This window comes from Erpetoichthys calabaricus, chromosome 11 (assembly GCF_900747795.2).
Source record: "Erpetoichthys calabaricus chromosome 11, fErpCal1.3, whole genome shotgun sequence".
Lineage (NCBI taxonomy): Eukaryota > Metazoa > Chordata > Cladistia > Polypteriformes > Polypteridae > Erpetoichthys > Erpetoichthys calabaricus.
In genome coordinates, this window is record NC_041404.2 from 47,848,750 (window position 1) to 47,859,468 (window position 10,719).

The 10,719-nt window shown below is 40.7% G+C and overlaps 1 protein-coding gene across 1 annotated transcript in view; it reads left to right on the forward strand.

Moving 5' to 3' along the window:
* Positions 1-409: 409 nt before the first annotated feature.
* LOC114660398 (uncharacterized) overlaps positions 410-10,719 on the forward strand; it is a 53,223-nt gene continuing 42,913 nt past the window's right edge. Inside the window, exon 1 of the mRNA XM_028813075.2 lies at positions 410-493. The gene's annotated coding sequence lies outside the window, so the exon portion shown is untranslated. The remainder of the gene's footprint in view (positions 494-10,719) is intronic.

Below are 10,719 nucleotides of genomic sequence, written 5' to 3' on the forward strand. Positions count from 1 at the left end.
GCCCATTATAAAGAAACAGAGATAATGTGGTACAAAGTGTACAGTACAGGGTTTACCTAAAAAGTCAGAATCTAAGCAGTAAAGGAGGCCACTAAGAGGATTTAACAGTGCAGTCTTTCATGACTAAGATGAGAGAAACTGCCAAATTGTCTGTCCTTAAGAAATCTGAACTTTGACAAAGTGGGATTTTACTGATGAGGACATGAAAGCATCAAGCTACTACTACATATATACATATATACTTATACTTCTACTACTACTACTTATATACAGTAAGCCAGGACTTGCATTTGCATATTTTTGACATGCATACATAAACAGTTCTCTCTTTTGAATGTGGGAGTTATTTTACTATTGTATTTGCATTAAACTCTCTTCCACTTTGTATTCTTGGATTTGTTTAAAGAGACTGGCCAGTCGCTTCCAAAGCCTCTCTTGGTGATGGACCTGCTTCTTTAGGCAGAACCTTCTTGGGATCCACGAAAAGCAAAAGGTAGGAAGACCTCTCATTGAATACGCTTGACTTCTGCTGAATGATTTATGTAGCTGTAGGTCATCTGAATTTCTTCATGTAAAATTTATTTGTTTATGTATTCGTGTATTAAGCACCTTGAACATGGGAAAGGTGCTTTATAAATACAATGTATTATTATTATTTAAATATAACAAATGTATTATGTGCTGCATGTTTTATAATATCAGTATAGTAAAACACAGACACATTTAAATCTTAGGTACTATACAGTACATAATACATTTATCTATACTGTATGAATCATTGAGTGATTTAAGGAAAACATGTTATCTAATATGTAACGCTGAATGTGTGTTTGTCCAGCATGTAAACTGTATGGATTTCCCAGGGGAAATTTCATTCTAGAAATGACCCCCTGAGGGACTTTATTTGCTTTGCTGCTAACACCTGCACTTTATTATGGCAGTTCCCCCTAGGAGGTATTTTTGGGACATGGGACAGGTACACAAAGTTGCTTCCTATGGTTGTTAAGTCAAGGATGACTAGATGGCACTGAAGACACTGGATAACTAAAAAAATATCACTCTCACCATGCTGCCAGCTTTGTGGAGCAGATCGATGATGGCTGCTTCTGCTCCAATCTTTGTCCAGTAGACAAACTGCATTGGATCCAAGTAGTCTGTCACAAAAGGACTTATAAAGTACAGGCGCATCCTGTGAAAAGTCTTCATGATGTAGAACATAAGAGACAATGGACTATACTCATGAGGTGAAAAGTGCCTGCTTTTGCAGTGGAGGATGATTTCCACAACAATGGCCCTGTCTACAGCCTCCGTGGCAGACAGAGTAGGCTGTAGAGGACATCACAAATGTGATCAGCACAGGTCTTAAGATCATAAGATCCTGCAGCTTTTCCTATTTTTATATATTATAACCAGTAGGGGGTGCCACTGAGCCCCAAACCCAGACCCAATAATACCTAACACACTCATAGGTTCAATAAAGGATTTTTTTAAATCCATCAAGCGTTTTGTATAGTGAAGCACAGCCAATAGCCATACAGACAAAGAAACTGTCTGGTTACCCGGCATGACTTGTGGGGAGCACTTCTGGGTTTTTGGCAACCAGGGCAGTCCTCCCCGATTAGCACCACCTTGTGGCACTCAGGGACCCCAACCAGGTTGGACTTCCTGACTCCCATTCCCATGAACCCCTTCAGTGCCCTAGCTGGGACACAGCTAGCAGACCACTGCCACTTAACATATGGGGGATGGAACTGCTCATGGCCTCTAGCTTCTGCTTGTCTATCCCTGTCTTCTCCAGAGGTCTTGCCATCGACTAAAAAGAATGCCAATCTGACCTCAATGGCACTCACAATATATACAGTAGACGCATATGAGATCTATCTATCTATCTATCTATCTATCTATCTATCTATCTATCTATCTATCTATCTATCTATCTATCTATCTATCTATCTATCTATCTATCTATCTATCTATCTATTATATAGTGCCTTTCACATCTATCTATGTATTATATAGTGCCTTTCACATCTATCTATCTATCTATCTATCTATCTATCTATCTATCTATCTATCTATCTATCTATCTATCTATCTATCTATCTATCTATCTATCAGTTCTGGCACTGACTATTCATAGCTCCAAAGCTGGATGAAGCATTTTCAGTTAATGGATGGGTTTGTGCATTGAAGGTGCTTTACATGATCCATTCTTCCATCATCTGGACCTGCTTCATCCAGTTCTGGATTGTAAGTGTGTCATATCAGGTCAGGTTTAAACACATTCATGTCTTAGAAGTTCCTCAGGTGATTTGCTCAGCTCTGCAAAAGCTTCTGAAGCAAAAACGTAGAACTTAAAAGTTTTTTTTTTCCTTTTCTCTCCAAAGTGATGCCACACTCTCAGCTTGAAACTGCTGGAAATGCTTATTTTCTTTCCCCGCACTTTCCCTGACTTGCAATTACGAAGACTCGTGTATTTTTCATTAAACTACCATATGTCTCATTTCTTCCCTATGGTTATCTCAGCATCAAGACATGAACAATACGTTCACCTCCACACCTTCATCGTAGCCAGTGCTTAAGCAGCAGCTATTATATTGGAGATGTCGTCACAACTGAGCTGAACATTTCCCTCTTTCCTGTCCTATCCTTCTCTTTTAGCTATTTGTCTGTTAGAATGCTCATCTTTTTCAGTCTCTGTTATTAATAACTGACGGGCACCTCCCGCCCCACTCACACACTCACACACACACACTGTTTTGAATTCTCAAATATGTGCACACACACCTGCTCACCTTGTACTGATTATCCACACCTCTCTTCCATCAACTCATTTTCCGAATGTCCAAATGCTTAGTGAACAATGTCACCATTCCCTTTACCCACACACTCACTCACATGTGCCAACCTTATACTCGTCCATCACAATGCTGTTCAGCGGCCATGTCAGCAGCCCTATTAACAGCCATCACATTTCCTGATACTGCTGATGAAGACATACTGTGTATTCTGATTTACATACAGTAGCTTGCACACTGCACCTTCATGTATAAATCACCAGCTTCCATGAAACAGAACACACGTCTTTCTTGTTTTCTTCTTTTTCTCCAAATGCTCACAGCTTGAAAACACTTCATTTTCTCTTCCCACACTTTTTCTCCTGAGTTTCAGCGTGACTATCCCTGCCTACTGGTAGTTCTGGCCTCTGAATAACTGCATGATAGTGGAATGGGAGAAAGCAAAACTTTGCTTGTTTTCTTTACATAGAGCCATGTGAAAAACTAAACACACCCTGTGCAATGTTGTTTTTATTTTTTAGCAAATGTGGACATATCAAGATGTGCTCTTCATTTAAAAAGTATCTTTAGATGAAGGTGATGTAATTGAACAAAAAACAAGAATTTGACTTTTTAATAATTTATTCAATGAAATATAAACTGTTGAAATTTTCATCTGTGGAAAAGTCACTCCACCCTCGGACTCTCATAGCTGGTATTGCGCTCTCAAGTCAGTATCTCTTTGAACCGTCTGGCAGTCTCTGAGATCTCAGATTTACGTTTGGAGTCATTGCAAATTTCTTTATTCTTTTATTCTTGGTGAGAGATTGTGAGACTGCACCCGTCTAAACCCCATACCCCCCCGACCTTCCAGGCTCAGTTAATTGATTTGAGTTTTGGGCAGACTGGAAAAAGAAAAAACTGTTCACCCTTTTATCACCTAGCTTGTTCATTAGCCAAAGAGAGAACAGAAAAAAACATAACAGTTCAATTTGAGGTCATCCATAAATATTAGGAGACATCTTAATTTATGACATAGGAGTACAGAAAAACAAAGCAGTACCAGGCGCCTACATTATCTAAAGAATGTAACCTTCTCAGTACCCACACAAACCCATTTTAAGCAGTTTTCTTAAAGTTCATTGCATTAGTTATAAAGAGATTACATTCTTATAATTTTAACATCTTCACTAGATTATATTTGTTTGATTAGATTAATAATCCTTATTTATTAATTCATAAGTGACTTGTTTCCTTATGATATTAAACAAGAGTAAAGAAAGATCACATTGATTTATAATATCACACGGTGTTCTGTTAATATCAACAGGTTAGCACTTTCACATAGAAGAATTAAATCAGTCTCATATTCTGTGCATAAACATAATTCCTTTCCTACCTAAATGCAGATCAAATCATATAGAAGTATAAAATCATATAGTTCTCTGCAGCATGATTAATACAAAATACAGTCATTGGTATTTTGTGAGTTAAATACTTATAGTCATCTGCGGTGGGCTAGCACACTGCCTGGGGTCTGCTTCCTGCCTTGCGCACTGTGTTGGCTGGGATTGGCTCCAGCAGACCCCCGCAACCCTGCCGTTAGGATATAGCGGGTTGTATAATGGATGGATAGATGGATACCTATAATCATTACAGTTAATAATGTTTTTTCTGCTTTCTCACAGTAAAGCATAACCTCCGTCAAAACACCGCACATGCGCGCTGAGTTCAAATTATCGTGGTGATGAGATACATTCAAAAAAGTGAACCAGCTGAAACCGGGGACGAAATCTTAAAACAGGGACATGTTTCTGAGTGGGGACAGTTGTCCGAAAATGGGGACTGTCCCCGGAAAACGGGGACGGATGGTCACCTTATTGGAAGAGGAGCCATGTCGGGGTCCTTGGGTGCCACAAGAGAGCTCTGTCGGGGGAACACTGCCCTGGTTTCCATATGACCACTGCTATGACAACAAAGCATTTCTGGGTCCGGTTTAAAAAGAGCCCACCGTATCTTTTCGGGGAGTCAGAGTCGAGAGGCAGCAGGTAACACTCATGTGGAGGAAGGAAAGAAAGAGAACATCATTTTGCGTCAGATAATTGTCTATTTGGGCTGTGTTCACTAGAAAATATGGCGGTGACAAATTAAATCTTTTATTTGAACTTGGGACTGTGCTGGATAATACTTTGTCTGTAGTTTGGGACTCAGTGGCTCCCCCTTGTGGTTACTACATATTGTGATGGATGGCTGGGGACCTTGCCCCACTGGCAGGCCTGGAGAAGCATAGGACCAGGAGAGTGGCAATTCCCTCCCCAGGTCGCAAGAGGGCAGCCATCCTGAATGATGTGTAAGCCACTGAGCTGGAAGGATCAACCCTGTGGGGATTCGTGGCCACCACTAGGGGGCACCTGAAGGACTATGGAGCCTTGGACTGCAACACTTCCGCCACACCAGGAAGTGCTACAAGAAGCACTGGAGCACCTGGAGCACATCCGGGTGCATTATAAAAGGGGCCGCCTCACTCCATTCAAAGAGCCGGAGTTGGGTGGAAGAGGATGCAGCTTGCGACAAGTGAAGTAGAGGTGGCAATAGAGAGAAGAAAGGACTGTGAGCATTATTATTGGTGGTTTGTGCACTGTGTGTTGTGCAGGTGAAGAATTATACGAGAGACGTGTGTGTTTTGGAACAGTCAGAGTCCGTGTCTGTCTGTGTCCGGGCTGAATCTTTTACAATATACAGGGTATATACTGTATACTGTATGTAGTCACACATGCATATCTGAGGATCATCTTCCTGGTTCATCTTTGGCAAGCAATACCACCCCAGAAAAAGGAGCTCTGTCGCTAACGGTATTGTCTATTTTTGTTCCCAGAGCACAGAGAAATGCCCAACAAAGGCAACTGACTCCACTCCTTCTGGTCAGAGAGCCATATATCCAAGACGCTCGCAGAAGGTGGCGTCTCATTCTGAACTAACGCCCAACAGAGACGGAGCTCTGCTCCAGACCTGAAAAGCTTGAAAAGCCTTAACATCCCATTTTTTTGTTTTGTCAGTACCATCATGTACTGTCTTCATTGCTCTCTTCTTTGGTAATTAAAATGGTGACCTAGCTGATGCCCCAATATTTATTTTGGACCCTGTATCATACCTTACACAAGTATATATACCGTGCATCCAGAAAGTATTCATAGCGCATCACTTTTTCCACATTTTGTTATGTTACAGCCTTATTCCAAAATGGATTAAATTCATTTTTTTCCTCAGAATTCTACATACAACACCCCATAATGACAATGTGAAAAAAGTTTACTTGAGGTTTTTGCAAATTTATTAAAAATAAAAAGAACTGAGAAATCACATGTACATAAGTATTCACAGCCTTTGCTCAATACTTTGTCGACGCACCTTTGGCAGCAATTACAACCTCAAGTCTTTTTGAATATGATGCCACAAGCTTGGCACACCTATCCTTGGCCAGTTCCGCCCACTCCTCTTTAGAGCACCTCTCAAGCTCCATCAGGTTGGATGGGAAGCGTCGGTGCACAACCATTTTAAGATCTCTCCAGAGATGTTCAATCGGATTCAAGTCTGGGCTCTGGCTGGGCCACTCAAGGACATTCATAGAGTTGTCCTGAAGCCACTCCTTTGATATCTTGGCTGTGTGCTTAGGGTCGTTGTCCTGCTGACAGATGAACCGTCACCCCAGTCTGAGGTCAAGAGCGCTCTGGAGCAGGTTTTCATCCAGGATGTCTCTGTACATTGCTGCAGTCATCTTTCTCTTTATCCTGACTAGTCTCCCAGTCCCTGCCGCTGAAAAACATCCCCACAGCATGATGCTGCCACCACCATGCTTCACTGTAGGGATGGTATTGGCCTGGTGATGAGCGGTGCCTGGTTTCCTCCAAACATGACTCCTGGCATTCACACCAAAGAGTTCAATCTTTGTCTCATCAGACCAGAGAATTTTCTTTCTCATGGTCTGAGAGTCGTTCAGGTGCCTTTTGGCAAACTCCAGGCGGGCTGCCATGTGCCTTTTACTAAGGAGTGGCTTCCGTCTGGCCACTATACCATACAGGCCTGATTGGTGGATTGCTGCAGAGATGGTTGTCCTTCTGGAAGGTTCTTCACTCTCCACAGAGGACCTCTGGAGCTCTGACAGAGTAACCATCGGGTTCTTGGTCACCTCCCTGACTAAGGCCCTTCTCCTCCGATCGCTCAGTTTAGATGGCCGGCCAGCTCTAGGAAGAGTCCTGGTGGTTTCGAACTTCTTCCACTTATGGATGATGGAGGACACTGTGCTCATTGGGACCTTCAAAGCAGCAGAAATTTTTCTATAACCTTCCCCAGATTTGTGCCTCGAGACAATCCTGTCTCGGAGGTCTACAGACAATTCCTTTGACTTCATGCTTGGTTTGTGCTCTGACATGAACTGTCAACTGTGGGACCTTATATAGACAGGTGTGTGCCTTTCCAAATCATGTCCAGTCAACTGAATTTACCACAGGTGGACTCCAATTGAGCTGCAGAAACATCTAAAGAATGATCAGGGGAAACAGGATGCACCTGAGCTCAATTTTGAGCTTCATGGCAAAGGCTGTGAATACTTATGTACATGTGCTTTCTCAATTTTTTTATTTTTAATAAATTTGCAAAAATCTCTAGTAAACTTTTTTCACGTTGTCATTATGGGGTGTTCTGTGTAGAATTCTGAGGAAAAAAATGAATTTAATCCATTTTGGAATAAGGCTGTAACATAACAAAATGTGGAAAAAGTGATGCACTGTGAATACTTTCTGGATGCACTGTATATATATATAGTGGTGGATGGCCGGCTTCATATTCCGGCCCTCACCCCCAGGCCGCCAGGAGGAGCTCTCCCGACAGAATGGACGGGCCCTGAATTCCAGCAGGGCCTTATGGACTATGTAGTTTTTATGCACAGCCCTGCTGGATACCTTGGGGACCACCGGGAGTCGCTGTAGGGAGGCTCATGGACTTGTATGTGCCCTATAACCTGGAAGTACGTCCTGGTCACGTGAACAGGAGAGAAGACGTACTTCCAGGTTAAAGAAAAGGACTTCTACCCTGACCCGGAAGTAATAAGGACTTGTGGACTATTGGGCAGGAACACCTCCGGGTCAGGGAGTATAAAAGGACTCTGGGAAAGCCCAGACACTGAGCTGAGCTGGGAGGTAGTGTGGCTAAGTGTCTGGGAGTGGAGGATTGGTATTGGTAATTAGTTTGTGAGTATATGAGTAGTGTGGAGTGGAGGGTGCTTTGTGCACGTAATTATCTATACTAATAAAAGGCAAAGCCCTCACTGACTGACTGACTCACTCACTCACTGACTCACTCATCACTAATTCTCCAACTTCCCGTGTAGGTAGAAGGCTGAAATTTGGCAGGCTCATTCCTTACAGCTTACTTACAAAAGTTAGGCAGGTTTCATTTCGAAATTCAAAGCGTAATGGTCATAACTGGAACATATTTTTTGTCCATACACTGTAATGGAGGAGGCGGAGTCACGTATCGCGTCATCACGCCTCCTACGTAATCACGTGAACTAAAAACAAGGAAGACATTTACAGCACGAGTCACACGCGGGAACGAAGGTAAATGACGTTAATTTTTGACTGTCTTTTAATACTGTGTAAGCATACATATTAACACGTGCAATTAAACGTGTGCATTTACGGGGTGATTTCTCAGGCGTAAAAGCTCACCTTTTATCAAACGCGGGAAGAAAGGTAACTGACGTTGTTCACTGTCTTTTAATACTGTGTAACCATACATATTAACACATGTCCAATTAAACGTGTGCATTTACGGGGTGATTTCTCAGGCTTAAAAGCTCGCCTTTTACTAAAAAGGTAAATGCAAAACTATTTTCAATCAGTTTATTGAAACGCTCCCGTTAAGGATTGCAATAACATATTCGCGAGATAAAAGAACGAAGTAGGGGGAAATGGAGGAACAGCCGCAAACAGCGAAGAGCAAAAAATTAATTAAACAATTGAGAACGGAGCAAGTTAAGCATACAAGCATGTTCATAAGGGAAACAAAGCACGGTGTAAAACGTAAGTTTAAATTAAATTTATAGAAACGCTCCCGCTGCGGATTGCAATAACATATTCGCGAGATAAAAGTTTAATGAGAAGACACGAGGTATAAACGAAACACACGCCGTGGCGCAACGTTAGGGGCAACAGTTTCAACCATTCTATGATCTGCTTCTCGCAACTGAAAGACAGCACATGGCGGATGTTAGCCGACTTGCTCACCGCAACGTTAGGGGCTTCAACTATGGCGCTGACGCCACATCTCAGTGCCAACACTTTGCAGACTGTACTTAAAAGACACGCCCTCCTCACTGGACAGTTAAAAACACCAATCAAACTAACGATGACATCAAGTATTACCCAATCAAAAGTAGGAAAGGAGGCATCTTCATAAAATGCGTGTGGGATGATTTGCATGAGACGCTGCTTTAAAAAAAAAATGATAAAAAAAATACGGGATAAATCCCGTCCAGTATTGATTCAAAACGGGACGCGCAATTTCATTCTCAAACGCGGCACGATTCCGTATTTTAAAGGACGGGTGGCAACCCTACAGTGCCAGGTGACCACCCATACAATCAGATTGTGATTCAGACTAGGAATGCAATGAATGTAATTACCCCGATCTACATACAAGGCGAAAGTCTTGCAACATTCAAAGATGATGGTTTGGGATAAGTACACCATACAACATAAAAGAGCTTATGAAGCCTTGAACCGAAAAAAGCAAGATCTCAGAGATCGTAAAAAAAAAAATAGGAGGTAATGTCGTTTTACTCGCTGTAGATTTTAGTCAAACATTACCAGTTATTCCACGAGGGAGACCAGCAGATGAACTCAACGCGTGTTTAAAATCCATGCTTCTCCCACGCTCAGTTATATGTCGCGTGTTCTCGGGTAGGTGCACCAAAAAATGTATACATTTAAGCATGTAATGGGCAAACAAAAAATGAGGTATACCCGAAGGCACTGCAGTAGTACTTAATGTAACTTTACTTCTTAAATGTTAATGTTTTACTGTTTAATAATTTATACGCTTCTTATATGTTGTTCAAATTCTTTTATCAAAATACCACTGACAGCGCAATGCACGATAACATGGAGTGAATACACCATACGCATCCGCCCACGGCTGCCCTGCTGTGCGCAGATAGGAGTTGATTCTACAATAAAATAAAATAAACATAAAAAGAGTAAAACAATCATCACCCATAAAGCGTGTGTGTGTGTATATATGTGTATATATATATGTTGATATGTGGATGTGTATATGTATATATATATATATATATATATATATATATATATATATATATATGTAGATATGTGTATATATGTGTATATGTATATGTATATATATGTTTATATGTGTGTGTGTGTATTTTATATATATAAAACACAGCAACACTCATAACAATGACAACACAATTACATTGACAATCATGTTACGTTATTTTTAAAATGTTTCCTTTTTTTTTCATAACCTCTTTAACACACTACTTCTCCGCTGCGAAGCGCGGGTATTTTGCTAGTTATATATATATATATGTGTATATATATATATTATATATATATGTGTATATATATATATTATATATATATATATTATATATATGTGTATATATATATATTATATATATATGTGTGTATATATATATATTATATATATATGTATATATATATATTATATATATATGTGTGTATACAGTGGTGTGAAAAACTATTTGCCCCCTTCCTGATTTCTTATTCTTTTGCATGTTTGTCACACAAAATGTTTCTGGTCATCAAACACATTTAACCATTAGTCAAATATAACACAAGTAAACACAAAATGCAGTTTGTAAATGGTGGTTTTTATTATTTAGGGAGAAAAAAAAATC